The following is a 17,632-nucleotide window of genomic DNA, read 5'->3' as shown; positions in this document are numbered from 1 at the left end:
TGTGTCTTTTTTAATAATATTGTGTCTTTTTTTTAGTAATTTTGTGTATTTTTTTGGTCATTTTGTGTCTTTTCTAATAACTTTGTGTATTTTTCAAATAATTTTGTATCTTTTTTAATAATGTTGTGTCTTTTTTAATAATTTTGTGTCTTTGGTAATTTTGTGTCTTTTTTCGTAAATTTTTGTCTTTTTTAAATCATTTTGTGTCTTTTTTTTAGTAATTTTTGTGTCTTTTTTCGTTAATTTTTGTCTTTCCTAATAACTTTGTGTATTTTTCAAATAATTTTGTGTCTTTTTTAATAATATGTCTTTTTTAATAATTTTGTGTCTTTTTTGGTAATTTTGTGTCTTTTTAATTTAATTTTGTGTCTTTTTTTTTAGTAATTGTTGTGTATTTTTGGTCATTTTGTGTCTTTTTTAATAATTTTGTATATTTTTCAAATAATTTTGTGTCTTTTTTAAATAATGTTGTGTCTTTTTTAAATAATGTTGTGTCTTTTTTTGGTCATTTTGTGTCTTTTTTTGGTCAACCCAGTAGGTGGCAGCCTGTTCAAGCAAATATAATCAGATTAAACGAAGCGGAATTCGGATGGAGCTACTGGCCACCAGTACTGAGCACCTGGTGGATCTGATCCAGGGTTAGCTTCTGTCTGCAGCTTTTTGCTCTATAATTAGATTTATTATCATGGCACCACCTGGAAACGGATATTTCTGAGCTTGTCTACTTGCAACTCATTTTCTCTTCCGCCTTTTTATGGAAAGGATCCAGAGTTGTATGTGTTTGTGGAGGGGAATCCGCGTCTTGTAGACATGCTGCAACGCCATGACGCAATTCACACTCTCCTGCTGCAACACAATAAAATATGAATCTCCAGAGTGCCGACGATGGGATGCTGCTTCTTTGGGTGTAAAAAGGATCCGGTTTGAATGGTGAGGAGAGTGGGGGTGTGGCGCAGACCAGCACCCATTCACCAAAACACAATACACGCCCCGGAGCGCGCACCGGGGACCTGGTTTAGGTTTTGACAGTCTGGACCTTCTCGCTGGGTGCACACAGGCCAGCCGGCCCCCTTCTCTCCTCTCCGGGCTGCACATGAAAAAAACGCCTCCACGCAGAGATCCTGATCGCGTTACGCACATCCAAAACCTCCGTGGATACACAGCGGACCAGTGGCCTGCACGGGAAGATGCGATAACTACGGTAAGGTGCGTTTTCTTTTTCTTGTTTTTATCTGTGTCGGTTTGATTTGAGCATCAGCTGTTTGCTCCATGGGTGGATTGCGGTGACAGAGCAGCGCAGAGCTAAAACCAGGATGTGAGGAGGACAAAGGGGCGGATGGAGAGCCGGAGCGTTAAATATTTTTACTGTTTATTATATAAAATAAAAGGTGCCATGGTGCTGCAGCGCTCTGTGGTCTTATTTCCCTATTAAAGCCAATCTGTAGCTGCTTTAAAACCCTCTCAGCTGTCTTAGCTCGATGCATCAGTGGATCAGCTGGGGCTCCAGTGGCGGTTCTACACAGGGGCCTCCAGGGGCCCCTGCCCCTGTGAAGAAGCCCTCGGCCCCTGTGTCAAATTAATAATAAGATGAACGACGGAACAATTCTGACCTATTTTTGGTTCAAACAATATCTCATTGTACCAACCTGGTCTTACAGGAATCCGTGAAATAGCCACATATTTGCTTAACTTAAAATCCGTGGAATAGCCACGGAATCACTCAAATTTCCGTGAAACTGACACGGATTTCGCTACAATGCAAGTTAATGACAGTCATATCCCGTGGCTATTCCAACATACAAAGTGATTATGTACATTCACTGAGTGAATATTTAGAAAATAAAACATATTTCTCACTAGAAATGTGATCAAAATCCATTTTTATGCAGAAACTAAGTCAAAATATTGATTAACTGTCTGCCATGTTTTTTGTTCTGACCGCCGGGACCTTGAAAGTCACGTGACTTGGAACAAACCAATAGGAAAAAATATCAATGTCATTAACTTACATTGTAGCAAAATCCGTGTCAGTTTCACGGAAATTTGAGTGATTCCGTGGCTATTCCACGGATTTTGGGTTAAGCAAATCCGTGGCTATTTCACGGATTCCTGTGAGACCAGGTTCTCATTGTACACAAAAGGAACCCAGAATGTGTGCATTGTATAATAGTTTCATTGTGCAATAAAAGCTTGTATTATCTATTAGGATTGTCACGATACTAAAGTTTTCAACTCGATACCGATACTCAGGAAAATATTCGATACTCGATACCATTTTCGAAACCACAAGGATAAAAACAAAGACCCCAAAATTAACAGAAATATTTTCATTAAGAAGAAAAATGCAACATGTCAAAAGGAACAGAACCACAGGTTAAATATTTGTAATAAAAAACTGCAACTATGATAACAAGCTTCAGATACTCGATACTTTTGAAAATGAGTATCGTATCCGGATACAACGTTTGAGTATCAATACTTTTTTGATTATCGATACTTTTGACAACCCTATTATCTACATAAGAAGATCATTCTCACTGTACTGCACTTTCAAAATAAAAAAAAGTAATTGTGCACAAATATGAGAAATGTCATTGTCATACAAAAAGTCTCATTGTTTCAATTCGTGTATTTGTATCTTCCAAATATACTTAAATTAGATTTTTAAAATAGCTAAAATAAAGGTTTTGAATGCTTAAATATCATCTTTGCTGTTTTTTAATGTGCCCCTCTGATTAAACACTGGCCCCTCCCAGGCCCCCTCAGTAACACTGGTCCAGAATCACAAGACATCGATCACTTAGACTTTCATCTAATTACATCAAATCCCCTCTAAAGCACCAAGGGATAGATTAACGGAGGTCTGTGTAACATTATTTATCAGATCATTCTGCTCCGTGTCCTCATGTGAACTGGTATGTGACTTCTAATTCTACACTGTAAAAAACCTTTGTAGAAATTACAGTAAAACACTGTCAAATTGCATCAGAAATAGGTTGTCAAATTAAAAATTGTACATCACCGTAGTGAATACTTTTAATTACTGTAATTCAAAGAATATCATAAAACTTTAAATTCAACTGCCATAAACTGCAGAAAACACACAGTTTTAGTGTAAAAATATAAAATTTTGATGTAAAATTAATGGAGAAATACCATGATGACACAATTATCCTAAAAGTAATGGGATTATTCAGTATAAATTACAGTTTTTGCTGATATTTACATTTACATACGCTCACTGTATTTTTTACAGTGAAGTTCTGGCAACCAAAGCTGCCGGTATTTTACCGTAAATTAAACAGATTTTTTTTACAGTGTATTTAACAATCGGGTGTTTTCATAAATGATTTATATATTTGTTTATTTAATCTATTTATTTTCTATTTTTTGGTAAATATGTATTATGTCAATATGTATGTTAACCCTCTGGAGTCCATCTATTTATTGAAAATACACATGTTTTATTTACAGTAATAACTTTATTTATATGTGATATGTAGACACGCTGAGAAAGACAGTTGAATGAATGATGAATGATGGTTAGCTAACAGTATTATTAATGGATAAATAGATTTTTTTTGTTGTTGTTGTTGTTTTTAAATTGATGAGTAAATGGTTGAAATTGTGGGGTCATCCCTATGTTGACCCCACAACTATTACTTTTAGCTTTTAACTATTTAAACCTTTTCTCGTTACCTTTAGTCAACTTATAAAAAACAACAACAAAAAACTGTTTATCCATTAATGATACTGTTAGCTAACCATTTCACCGTTTATCCAACAGTAATATTAATATAAACATTAACATTTATTTCTTAAAAGTTGACTAAAGATAACGAGTAAAGGTTAAATAGTTAAAAGCTAAAAGTAATAGTTGAATGGTTTCAAAAGATGGATAAACGGCTGAATGTTAGCTGTCATTTTTTCCTACCATTTATCTATTACTTTTAGCTAAATATTTCAACCTTTATTCATTACTTTTAGTCAACTTTTTAAAAACAGTTTATCCATTAATAATACTTTAAGCTAACTCATCGACAGTTTATCCATTTTTTTTTTACTTTTGAAACTATTCATCCATTACTTTAAGCAAGCTATTTCAACAATAATCCATCTATTTCAATTATTAATCTAATGCTTTTAGCTAACAATTTCAACCATTTACTCAACAATTTCAACTGTTTCTCTATTATTTTAAGCTAATTATTTGAACTGTTGTGACATATAACGTTTAGCAAACTTCTCAATCATCATTTATGCAGTTCTCTGAGCTGTTTAGTCATTAGTTTTAGTCATTTATTTCTAAAATGTATTCATTACTTTACCTGTTTAAACTTTTGTGCTTGTACTAGTTTTTACACAGTCTTACACTGTGGTATACGGGGTATAACCACCTCTTTTTCAGCCAGTTTACAGTACCAACCTATCAGCCAAAAAGCCATTGGAATATAGAGTAGAGTAATTTCACTTCCTCCTTCGTAACCTACCCATCTTTGTAGTAGTACACTCGCCTCATCAGCACCATGAGTTGGTGAATGAGTTGACTGAATGTGAATATGAGGATTTATCCTTTAAATCCATTCATAATTTCTATTTTTCTCAAATTAGTTGAGCTAACTTACAGTCTTTCCATGTAGGAACCCCTGGTTGTATCACTGTAGGCCTACTAGGCTACTTAATGTAGTAAATGTACATTTCTGCATGACGCTGACATGTTTTTTCTCCTTTTATTATCTACCACTAACCCACCCAGTTACGTCCCACTCAAATCTGAAGTGTGACTCTTTATGCAAGACAGATGTTCACAACATTACAATAAAACATTTTAATATCTTGTTGATTCACAACAAAACAACTGAGGCTGGTGTAAAAAAGAAGATAACAGAAACAGTTGTGTGTTACCCGTTATATAAATATCTCTCTGTCTCTGTTCTTCTAGGCATGCTAGCACCAGGCGTGCATGTTGTGTTGCAAGAGGAGATTGAATGCCTCTAAAATCTCAAGGTAAGACTCCTCTCCTGCTTTGACCTTCCTGTATGTGTGTGTGTGTGTGTGTGTGTGTGTGTGTGTGTGTGTGTGTGTGTGTGTGTGTGTGTGTGTGTGTGAGTGTGTGTGAGTGAGTTGGGAGTGCTGGAACTGATCCATGGCTCACTTTCCCTCTCCTTAATTATGTTTTCTTTATTTTTCTATATTCTTTATTCACATCATCGGCATATACTCGCACGTGAAGTCGCAAGAAGTGTATTTGTATACATTAGCCGTGTTTCCTTTAGGGGGAAGAGTGGCTGCTGGGAAAGTCTCAGGCCACGCCCTCTCAAAAGTCCACTCACTCTGCGTGTTTCCATTACAAAAAAAGGCCCCCAGAGGTATTTAGAGACTCTGGAGGTGACGTATGGTTTTAGATCGTCGCGTAATCGCTTAGCGACAGTTTCGACCGTGATCATATACACGATGGATTAAACACGGGAGACGCAACTGTGGCCGCCGTCGCTAACTGTGCACAATGTCAGCAGCTGATCGTAAACAAACCAGCATGGCTAATTATGCACAGAGTCTCCACTGATCATAAACATAGTGATGGTGAATTAACCAGCATCACTAACTGTGCACAGAGTGTCTGGTGCTTGTTGTAAACAAACAGAGATCGCTAAGTGAACACCTCCTGCAGCAGCAGCACATACACACTGTACTGCTACAGAGCTAACTGTTAGCCTGTTAGAACATACACACTGTACTGCTACAGAGCTAACTGTTAGCCTGTTAGCATATACACACTGTACTGCTACAGAGTTAACTGTTAGCCTGTTAGTACATACACACTGTACTGCTACAGAGCTAACTGTTAGCCTGTTAGCACATACACACTGTACTGCTACAGAGCTAACTGTTAGCCTGTTAGCACATACACACTGTACTGCTACAGAGCTAACTATTAGCCTGTTAACACATACACACTGTACTGCTCGGAGCTAACTATTAGCCCGTTAGCACATACACACTGTACTGCTACAGAGCTAACTGTAGCTAACTGCCGTTAACGGCTGTTAAGAAGAGTAAGAAGGAGTCGCTGGATTTGTCTCCAGATGTTTCTTGAAAAATAGTCACTAAGGGGGTCTGAAAAGTCGCTAAATTTAGCAACAAAGTCGCTAAGTTGGGAACACTGCTTCTCAGGCTTTTACAAATGGCGTGTGTTGTCGTGACGTTGAGAACTACGTCACATCCTGCTTAGCGTTCTATCCAATCAGCAACCAGGCTTTTTTTTGAAAGAAGACCCTGCTCTTCTACAGGGACGAAAAAAGTCCAGACAAAAGCCCTCTCAGGACGGCTCGTATTCAGATTAGGGGCGTTTCGGCGAGTTTTTGACTTTTGCTTTAAACTGACATCTGAGTCCCACACTGAGGCGTGTCTGTGGATGAAAGGGGTTTTGTGTCAGCAGTCCAAAGGGAATACTCTTATTTAAGTTCAATTAGACAAATTGCTGTGAGGGTAAAAGCAAACAGAGGCAGCTGAACCATCTGAATAAGCTATTGTTTGTGGATAAATAGGAGCTTTATGGCATACTCTGGGCTTGGGACAGTGTAGATGTTTGCACTGTAAAGAATTTACTGTGATTTTTACAGAAACTTATTGGCGGCAATTAACAAGTAACCTACTGTAATTATTATTTACAGTAGAACTACTGTATTTTTATTTACAGTACTGTTTTTTATACTGTAAAATAAAAAACAAACACTGTGATTTTAGTCTTATTTTAGCTGATATAGAGCAATTTTTCATGGTTTTCTTGATGATAACCAAAATCTTTATCCAGAAAATCATGGAAAATGTCTAGATATCAGCTGTTAAATTAAATTCTTATGAGCTATTTTGGTTGTTATCATTATATTTGTCCAAACAAATGTACCTTTAGTTGTACCAGACATTAAAATGAACAAGAAACTAAAGAAAACAATGGGTGGTCTAATATTTTTTTCCATGAGTGTATTTGACTTTGGCTAAACATTTGCTCTCACGTTGCAATAGAATTATCGGAATATATATATATCGTAAATCGATATTAAACCTAAATATATTGGGATATAAATTTTGGTCCATATCGCCCAGCCGTAGATGAAAGCTGTTTCATAAATGTTTTACTTAAGGGGCAGAAAAAGGAGATTTTATGCTGCAACAAAGCAGATTTTTCTGGGTTCACAGATACAGAACGTTTGATACAGCAAAGATTACAGTTGTTTTTTTTTGTTTTTTTTTTACAATAATACAGTCAGACACAAATGTTGTCAGAGCCAGAGAGAAAAACTGGTGACACATCCAATGTTTGTAGTGATCTAGAAGAGGAAGGTGCTGGAGGTAGCTCAGTGTTTATTAGATTTCTATAATAGTAATCACCGGGGTAATCCTCCTACTCAGGTAGGCTGTGAACTGATACAAGCTGAGCCAGATAAAACAGTTTATGTGTGGCCTCGGAGAAGATCGCTGGAGGATATAATAGAAGAAGAAGTAGATTAGAGAACAGGAAGTTGTTGCTGGTAGAGTTTTGAGAAGTAAAGTTGTTGTAGGTTCCAGCTAATTTTTGTTCATCTGTGTCACTTTTCTTTAGTTTGCAAGAAAACTGAGACTTTTTTTTTTTTTATATGAATGGACTTGCACATGCAAGATGCATTCACGCATTTCAGAAAGTGAAACTCGTACATTATATAGATTCATCACGCCTGTTTTTGCTGTAATTTTGTGATTTTTTTCCTCATAAATTTTAGATTTTTTCTCTTAAATGTGTCATTTTTTTCTTTTAAATTGGATTTTTTTTTTATCATAAATTTGAGGGGTTTTTTCTCGTAAATTTGTATTTTTTTCGCATGAATTTTTACAACATGGCAGTTAGCTACAGTCAAAAGAGGAAAAAACGACAAATTTAAGAGGAAAAAGAATCACAAATTTATGAGAAAAAAATCACAAATTATGTGAGAAAATAAACCACAAATTTAAGAGAAAAAACTCAGACATTTACAAGAAAAAAAATCAAAATTTAAGAAAAAAATACAAATTTATGAGAAAAAAATTCAAATTTACAAGAAAAACAATGACAAGTTTGAGATAAAAAAAATTACAAATTTAAGAGAAAAAACTCAGAAATTTACAAGAAAAAAAATCAAATTTAAGAAAAAGAAATGCAAATTTATGATTAAAAAAATCTAAAAATCATGAGAAAAAAATTCAAATTTACAAGAAAAAAATGACAAATTTAAGAGAAAAAAAATCACAAATTTAAGAGAAAAAAATCACAAATTTAAGAGTAAAAACAGGCTTGAAATATTTCACTCTGTGTGTAATGAATCTATATAATATACGAGTTTCACTTTCTGAAATAACTGACAAAAAATATTGAACTTTTTCACAATATTCTAATTTTTTTGAGATGTACCTGTTTTGTATGTATGTGCATTTTATCCACACTAATTTAAATTAAGTGTGTGTGTGTGTGTGTGTGTGTGTGTGTGTGTGTGTGTGTGTGTGTGTTATTGTCCAGCATATGTATTTAATAAAAGCACACTGACAAAGCACATATACTCTACTTGACAGCTGAGTTTTCCTATAAGCAGCGATTAGCTGCAGCTGGAGAAAAAGCATCCATTCTGCTGGAGAAACGTCTGTTTGTGCTCCACTAAACAGAGAGAGTAATGAAAAGGTGGAGCTTTCCTCTTATTGAGGCTATCTCACCAAACAGGAAGTTAACAGAAGAGAAAAGGGAGGAAGTAGTTGTTGTCTAGATCACACACACAGATTGGACCGACACACTGAATACACACTGAATACACACTGAATACACACTGAGTACACACTTCGCTTAAAGCCACTTATGGGTGATTCTCATGAAGCCAGTCTAAGTCATGTCTGTGAAGATTATAAGGACATACTTTATTAAACTAAATATATTTCACTTTTATATGAATGAACAATGTAACCAAAATGAGGCACAATTCATTGTTTCGTGTTAAAATAATATTTTCTACATTTTTAAACATATTTTTGATTCACAATTTCATTACCGTAATGCGTCCAGATAAAAATGTCATGGTTTCCCCCACACTAATATACAATAAATATTTGATAAACTTTATAAAAATAAATGTACATTTGTTTGAAAATGTATAATTTAACAGATATAATCAAACACTTATATACAATAAATATGTAATAAACTTTATAAAAATAAATATACATTTGTTTAAAAATGTATAATTTAACAGATATAATCAAACACTTATATACAATAAATATGTAATAAACTTTATAAAAATAAATATACATTTGTTTGAAATGTATAATTTAACAGAATATAATCAAATATAATGGTATAAAGAACAAAATCGGAATGAAAATTGATGAGAAAAAATGGTTAAATGTTATGGTAATGATAGAATTGTTTGTATTAAAAATATGTGTATATTTTAATAAAATACATGTTGGTGATACCAGCTACCTTTGAGCATATTTAAGTGCTAGTCAAGGGGAAAAAAAGAAAAAAATCCTTTTTTTTTTTTTTTTTTTAAATATAAAAATGTGTTACGGTGATGCAGACAGCCTTATTCCAATATTGATTAAAGTCATTTTTCCTTAAAATTATACACACAATACCCCATAATGAAATGTTTGACCCATGTTGTGCATTAGAAGCAGTAATAGTGATCCAAAAAGGGTTTTTATTCAAAAAGTAAGGAATAAAAACTAAAAAAATGAGGATGTATGATGATCAAAAACAAATTGATTGAGGAAAACCTGGAATACAGAATGATGAAATTGATTTATTGCAAAGATATAGAACATAAAAACTCAGTCGGGTCACTTTAGACCAGACCTGGGCATTGGGCGGCCCGCGTGAGGTTACCCATTAATTAGAAATCAATACAACCGCAGTGCTTTTATTTTGAAGCCAGTTTACGTATATCTGCCTGCATGCATACCCTTCCATTAAATACACTGAGTTACCTTGTCAAAAACACGTGTTGCTTTTTGCATAAAGTTAATAAATTACTGGTTTTACTACATGCTCTATATTGTTTTTCTGGTTTGAATGTATGTTTAGTAGCATTCCTGGCTGAATGTCGTCGACTTTAACTGATTTATTTAAAATCGTAGCTCCATGAAAATAAAAATAAGACGTTAGAAGCCTTTTTGATACTTTATATCAACTTTATATGAATTACGACGCACTTGTTATTATTTACCGTTTGTTTTTCGTTTTACCGTATTTCCTGTCACTACCTTTCAAAATTAAAGCACCCGTATCACACTGGACGGCACCTTTTCAAAATAAAAGCATCACAACAGTGTAAAACACCTAGAAAATGTACAAACATGAAAAACAAGCTATATAATACAAAAACACCAATAGGAACCTTGCTAAAGGTCATTTACAGTTGTGTTTAAAATAAATGTTAAAGTGATATAGTTATTGGAGTATTTACTACTTTTTACTGCTATATTTGATTTACTCCACATTAACAGTCTTATCATAACATGTATTCTTATCAGTAGCAGCTCATGGGTGTTCTACTAAAGTGGCAGAAAAGGAGATTTCTGCTGCTGAAAGTTCAGATAAAGTGTCTCATTTTACCAGCAGCAGAGCTGACTCTTGTGAGATCACAGACAGATTGTTTGATCCAGTAAAGATTACAGGCTTCGACACAGAGCCGCTGTTAGAAACACACCCTTTGTTATTTCATGTAACTTATATACTAATTCTGCTGTGTGTCGGTGCTGATGCCTCCATTGTGTGCCACATCACTGTCAAAAATAGGGGGAAAAATAAATAAATTAGATATTTTGAGCTGCTTGCAGCAGTCTAGGATCTTCTAATGAAGTCGAGCAGGAGATACTTAACATAAATGTACACTGTAAAAAATAATCTGTTTAATTTACGGTGAAATACCAGAAGCTTTGGTTCCCGGAAAAAATGTAAAGAATACAATGAGTGGGTTTTCTACTGTAAATTTAAATGTAAATATCGGCAAAAACTTTTTTAATTTAGACTGAATATTCATGTTATTTTTTGGGTCATTGTGTCTTCATTGTATTTCTCCATTAACTTTACATGAAAATTTTATTTTTTTAGTTATTTTATGTCTTTTTTTTGTCATTTTGTGTCTTTTGTGGGGGTTATTTGGTCATTTTGTCGTCTCATTTTGTGTCTTTTTTTGGTCATTCTGTGTCTTTTTTTTCTTTTTTGGTCATTTGTGTCTTTTTTGTTCATTTTGTGTTTGTTGTTGTGTCTTTTTTAGTTATTTTGTGTCTTTTTTTTGTCATTTTGTGTCTTTTGTGGGGGTTTTTTGGTCATTCTGTTGTCTCATTTTTTGTCTTTTTTTGGTTATTCTGTGTCTTTTTTGTCATTTTGTCTTTTTTTAGTCATTTTGTGTATTTTTTTAGTCATTTTGTGTCTTTTTTAGTCATTTTGTGTCTTGTCTTTAGTCATTTGGTGTCTTTTTGTGTCTTTTTTTAGTCATTTTGTGTCTTTTTTAGTCCTTCAGTCCGACATAAAATGTGATTTTGAATCTTTTTTTAACTTTCAAAACACTATCATGCTCAATAAAGAATTTTAATTGTTTCAAATGTGAACAAAGGTGTCAAATCTAACATATAAGAGGGTTCCATCCAGTTCTACTATTTTATACTAAATATATTTGAGCTTGTCTCCAGTTTTACTTGGTATATCATCATCAAACTGAAACTGAGTTGTTCACATTTGTACTGTATTTTTTGCAGAATTATTCTGGTAACCACAGCTGACATTTTTCTTCTTTTTTCTTTTTTTACAGTGTACTTTCTCTTATTAGCCAACAGAGTATTATTTCTCCGTCCTCAAATTTCACAGTCTGTCTTCCTTTTATGGCTTTTGATTACTAATCGCTCTCACAATTCTGTAAAACAGCAGCACTAAAAGGCAGCGTGGCCCACTCAATACTGGTGGTCACACAGGATAAAAGCACAACAACATGTCTGATATTAATCTTAGTGTGTAAATACATCTGGCGGTTGATGTTTTTCTAGTTTTTCTGTCTGTCTCTGTCTCTCCATGGCTCCATTCATCATGTAATTGGGTGGATTATGACTAATACCAACCCCTCGGGCTGTTTGCGAGCTGTCGAGCAGCTTTGACACGGATTATAAAGTGCTTCATGTATTTGGGAGTCTGTGTGTTTGTGCATTAGGTCATGACTCTTTATGTTCATCCTCCTTTTTGATCTCTAAACTGTCAAATGAGGTTAGACGGCAGCAGACGTTGATATTTGAAGCAAATCTTTTACTTATAGAGGCCAGGCTTTAACTCTATGGAGGCTTATAGGGCTATTTTCTCCATTTTTGAGTCATTTTCATGTCATTTTGTGTCTTTTTTTGGTCATTTGTGTCTTTTTTGTGTCTTTTTTAGTGTCTTTTTTGTTCATTTTGTGTCTGTTGTTGTGTCTTTTTTAGTTATTTTGTGTCGTTTTTTGTCAATTTGTGTCTTCTGTGGGGTTTTTTTGGTCATTCTGTATCTTTTTTTGGTCATTTTGTGTTTTTTTTTGGTCATTTTGTGTCTTTCTTACAATAATTTTGTGTGTCTTTTTTAGTCATTTTGTGTCCTGTGTGTTTCTTTGGTTATTCTGTCTTCTCATTTTGGGTTTTTTTTGGTCATTTTGTGTCTTTTTTGGTCATTTTGTGTCTTTCTTTTAGTCATTTTGTGTCTTTTTTGATCATTTTGTGTCTTTCTTTTAGGCATTTTGTGTCTTTTTTTGTCATTTGTGTCTTTTTTGTTCATTTTGTGTCTGTTGTTGTGTCTTTTTTAGTCATTTCGTGTCTTTTTTAGTCATTTTGTGTCTTTTTTTAGTCATTTTGTGTCTTTTTTTAGTCATTTTGTGACTTTCTTTTAGTCATTTTGCTAATAACTACTTTAATAACTCATTTGTGTCTTTTTTATTTATTTTGCAAATCAGCAGCTTGTTTTGATGAAAACAAGCAAACTGATGTTTTGTCGCTCACAGAGAAGATCAACAGCTGAAGTTGTCATGAGAAACCGTATTGATGTCGACAACCATAATTAGAGGGTTATTAATTCTGTTTTTGAGATATCAGAGTTGCGAAAAGGATGTACAAACACAATCTTTCTCTCTGTCTGTCACCCATCTCAAAGAGCTACATCTAAGCTTTTTATTCCATTCATTTTAGTGCTTTGGTTTAGCGCCTACGCATCCCACACACACACACACACACACACACACACTGAGAACCCTTCACTGGAGATGTTAACAAACACTCCACACACTCCAAGGAGACCAGGGTTATACAGTGAGGACGAGCCGCCCTGCCAAACAAAAGGACGCGGGGATAAGTGCGGAGCGAGAGAGATGAAAGCTTCACTGTTGGCATGGCAACCACCAGATGATCTGCATGGCAAGGTTTGATGTTTGACGTGTTGACGGTGGATTCTGGGTTAGAGAGAGAGAGAGAGAGAGAGAGAGGTGAAGAGAACCGGTTTGATCCAGCGTAGCTGCGTGAGAGCTCTTTATGTCCCGGCTGTTGTTTTATTGTTGTTTTATTCTCTCTCCTCCTTCTTTTCCTTTAAGAGATCCAGTGTTTCCTCGGATGCTGCCTGTTGATGTGCAGCAGCACTCTGTGCACAGTTTGTGTGCTTCATATGAGCATCTGGAGGTTTTAAAGGTGCATGTCTGTTGCTGTTGCACAAATATGATGGAGGTTGACTGCTGCACAGTCAACAGTCTGTAAAGCCTGCTGTGAAATCATATTTTATTTGCTTTTTTTCCTGCATCATTCTGCCAAAAGCATCTATATTACAGATTACTAGCCAATTAGTTTATCATTGAATATGTTTAACCCTCAGACAACATAAACATTTTTGGCCTGTCAAATTTCTACAATGCATGTTTTTGGAGTGATGTAATACTTTAAAAAAAGAGGGAAGAGTATAGGGAACCAATAGCAATGCTTTAATTCGTCACATGACCTCCAGGAGGCCATATTGAAGACTTTTCCAAAGGAAACAGATTTGCCATTTTGCACCACAAAAAGTCACTCAATACGTCATTTCCTGGCCCTTTTCTATCTGGAAAAAATATATTCCTACACTGTAAAAAATGTTTGTAGAAATTACAGTAAAACACTGTCAAATTACACGAGAAGTAGGGCATAAAATAAAAAATTGCATATCACCGTAGTAGACACTTTTAAACATCGTAAATTAAGGAATAGTACAAAAGTTCTGAAAACACAGTTTTACTGCAAAAATATAAAATATATCAGGTATACCATATTGTCACAAGGACACAATTAACCTGAATAAATAAAGGGAATAATAAAAATCAAAATAAATGGCATCGGCCTTAAAAAACCCATATCGGTCGACTACTACCAACGACCCATTGAAATGAATATCTTGAACAGTCCAAGTTCACAGTTGCATTTTAACAAGTTTCCATTATTTAATTTGAAAATAATTGCATAAAACTATCGAAAATTAAGGTTTACTCACCTATTAGTATGAATATTTTTTTTCCAGATGGAAAAGGGCAAGGAAATTACGTTTTGAGTGATTTTTTGTGGTGCAAAATGGCAAAGCTGTTTCCTTTGGAAAAGTCTGCAAAATAGGGTTTTAATCAGGCGGCAACCTCCGGGTCTGAGCAGGGAGGCCAACCAGGAAGTGCCTTAATCTGCATTCTAACAAAAACTCCAGCAGGGGGCGCTAAGTTTGGCTGCAAAAACATTTTGTTCCATTCATTTCAATGCAAAATGAGAAAACTTCTCACTTGATTTATTACTTCAGAATTTGTTTTTCAGGACAACACTATGGTCTCAATCACTAGTAAAAAATCTTCTTCAAGACAATCTGATGTTAATAGTATAAATAATGGCTCCATTAAGAAGAAAATAGAAGATAAAGAATCGTATGATTTGGGGCGGGGCTACCTTTGATTGACAGGTCACTAACAAGGCGAGCCGTCACCAGGAGAGAAGCAGAACAATGCGTATCCACGGCAACGTGTCAATAAAGTTATATATAACGTTATATAGATATAAAAAAGGACTTTTTTAGCGGTTTGGTCTCATAACTTTGACCCTTTCACTGTATTTTCACTTAATGACAGTTTATTTGAACGTTTTGTTCATTAAATGTCTTGTTCAGCGTTTGGTTGGACTAACAGACACTCCAAGGAGTCGCTGCTCAGTTTTGGTCAAACATTAATATTCTCTGTGTGGGTGTGTGTGTGTGTGTGTGTGTGTGTGTGTGTGGCTGACACTGCTGTGGCTAGAGCAGTCATGCTCAAAAGTTTGTGCTCGTATCACTTTTTCATCTCTTCCTGGAAAGTCAGTCACGTCCCTGGAGGCTCTGTCCTTTTTTTCCTCCCTTTTCCTTCCTCCATGCTTTCTTCCTCCATCTCTCTGTCCTTCAGCGAGCTTTAAGTGGCCGGCCAGGTGTTAGGGGACCAACACCTCGACAGCCCCGAGCTATTTTAAGATCTGCTGCTTGTGTTTGCTCCCTCGCAGTCACTCAGGTCACAGTTTCTCAGAGAGGCTGTAGTTCAGTCTGAGATAATGAGACGAGAAACCGGACATCTTTTCACCTATGTCTTGTTTTTGTCCATTCCAGTCAGCCCTCTCATCCCTCGCTGCATCGCTTTATATAAGTGCACAGTATACATATATATACTGAACTATAAAGTCTAACTGCAGTAACTAGCAAAGGATTAAACTGAGAATAACTGCTTTAACGTTTTTTAACTGACCAGCCAAATGGGTTAGTGAGGGAGATAGTTAGGGAGATAAGTGATATGACACTTATTTCTACATGTATTGATGAATTAAATCTCACACTCAAAAATCATGATTATTTATTTGACCTTTGACCCCCAAAATGTAGTTACTAACTGCAGTCAGGTTTTGCATTGCTGTAAAAGATTCTAATAGTAATGTTATATATTTGTCTTAACCCTTTGATGCACAACATGGGTCGAAAGTGACCCGATATGTATATGAGTTTTTATGTTCTATATATTTGCAATACATTATTTTCATCATTCAGTATTCAGTAACTACTTAGCTAACTTCTTGGCTAACTAGCTTGCTAAGCTAGCTACTTAGCTAACTTCTTGGCTAAGTATTTAGCTAAGTAGCTTGCTAAGCTAACTACTTAGCTAACTTCTTGGCTAAGTATTTAGCTAAGTAGCTTGCTAAGCTAAATACTTAGCTGACTTCTTGGCTAAGTAGTTAGCTTAGCAAGCTACTTAGCCAAGTAGTTAGCTATGTAATAACACAAAATCTTTTTTTCTTCATAATGTATGAGAGGCAAAATGGAAATAATGATACGTTGTTATCAAAACAAGATATTTAAAGAGTACTTGGAATATTCAATTGTAAAATATCAATAAATTGATATCAAAAGATCAAGCACAGAAACACAAAGCAAGCATGAAATAACATGGGGAATGAATGCGGGTCATTTTAGACCTATGTTGTGCATTAGAAGGGTTGTCAATATGTTGTGCATCAAAGAGTTAATATAATTTTATCTCACTTTTTTACTTACTCACTATTTAGATAATAATTTCCCTATCAAATAAACTTATAATTTCTAATATTCTTGTCTTCACTAGTCAACATAATGAAGGAATACAAGGCTGCAATGTATCGCAGTGAGGTATCACTGCAATGTAACCTGTGAGGTCCGGAAGTTGATTTGAAGCCTTTCAAAATAAAAGCGAGTCTACCGTTTTTTCACCTTATCCAGTTGAACTGAAAAGATATGCATTTTTAAAAAATCTTTTTAATTGAACACATCAATATACAAACATTTTCACGATGTATACATAAAATAAAGACCCAAGAAATAAACACGGGGAACGAAAAAAATACGTGCTTCGCTTTTATTTAGAAAGGCCCTGACAGAAAGTGTTAGCTTTAGGTTTGGTTTGGATTTTGTAGTTACTGCAATTTTTTACATTATTATTCCTCTGAAATAAAGCACAATTGAAATCTAAAACTTTGTCACAAGATAAAACAGACATAAAGGAGTTGATTTTTAGTTATAACTCAATTTCGATCAAAAATCTAGTTACTGTAGTTAGGTTTGTAGGGCAGTATACAAGTCTACAGCAGTGAATAGTCATGTGGTGTCACCAAGGTGCTGATGTTGACGGGGACCAGCGTTCCCTAAAGAGAGCAGTGGAGCATTAAGAGGCCTGTGGTGTGTTCACCTGCTCTGCTGCTGTTATGTGACTGTCTGTCTGTCTGCAGCCTGTCTGTCTCTTCCTGTTCCTGTCTGTCTGCAGCCTGTCTGTCTCTTCCTGTTCCTGTCTGTCTGCAGCCTGTCTGTCTCTTCCTGTTCCTGTCTGTCTGCAGCCTGTCTGTCTCTTCCTGTTCCTGTCTGTCTGCCTGCTGTAGGCAGCTCATTACCTGACTCTCTCTCCCTCTGACTCCCTGTTGTTGGCGTTCATACACATCCAAGCAACTGAACACACCCTGAGACAAAGGAGTGTGTGTGCGTGTGTGTGTGTGTGTGTGTGTGTGTGTGTATTGCGCGCTTGTTAGTGTGAAAACACAGCGTCTGTGCATGTGTGTCTGTCTGGACTGTTAGTGACAATCG

General features: G+C 35.2%; 1 protein-coding gene across 1 annotated transcript in view; it reads left to right on the top strand.

Moving 5' to 3' along the window:
- Positions 1-456: 456 nt before the first annotated feature.
- Positions 457-17,632, top strand: part of tex2 (testis expressed 2) — a 60,129-nt gene continuing 42,953 nt past the window's right edge. The window contains exons 1-2 of the mRNA XM_059347115.1: positions 457-1,206; positions 4,943-5,007. The gene's annotated coding sequence lies outside the window, so the exon portion shown is untranslated. The remainder of the gene's footprint in view (positions 1,207-4,942; positions 5,008-17,632) is intronic.

The sequence above is a fragment of the Centropristis striata genome, chromosome 13 (assembly GCF_030273125.1).
Source record: "Centropristis striata isolate RG_2023a ecotype Rhode Island chromosome 13, C.striata_1.0, whole genome shotgun sequence".
Taxonomy (NCBI): Eukaryota; Metazoa; Chordata; class Actinopteri; order Perciformes; family Serranidae; genus Centropristis; species Centropristis striata.
This window is presented reverse-complemented; position numbering and strand designations above follow the sequence as displayed.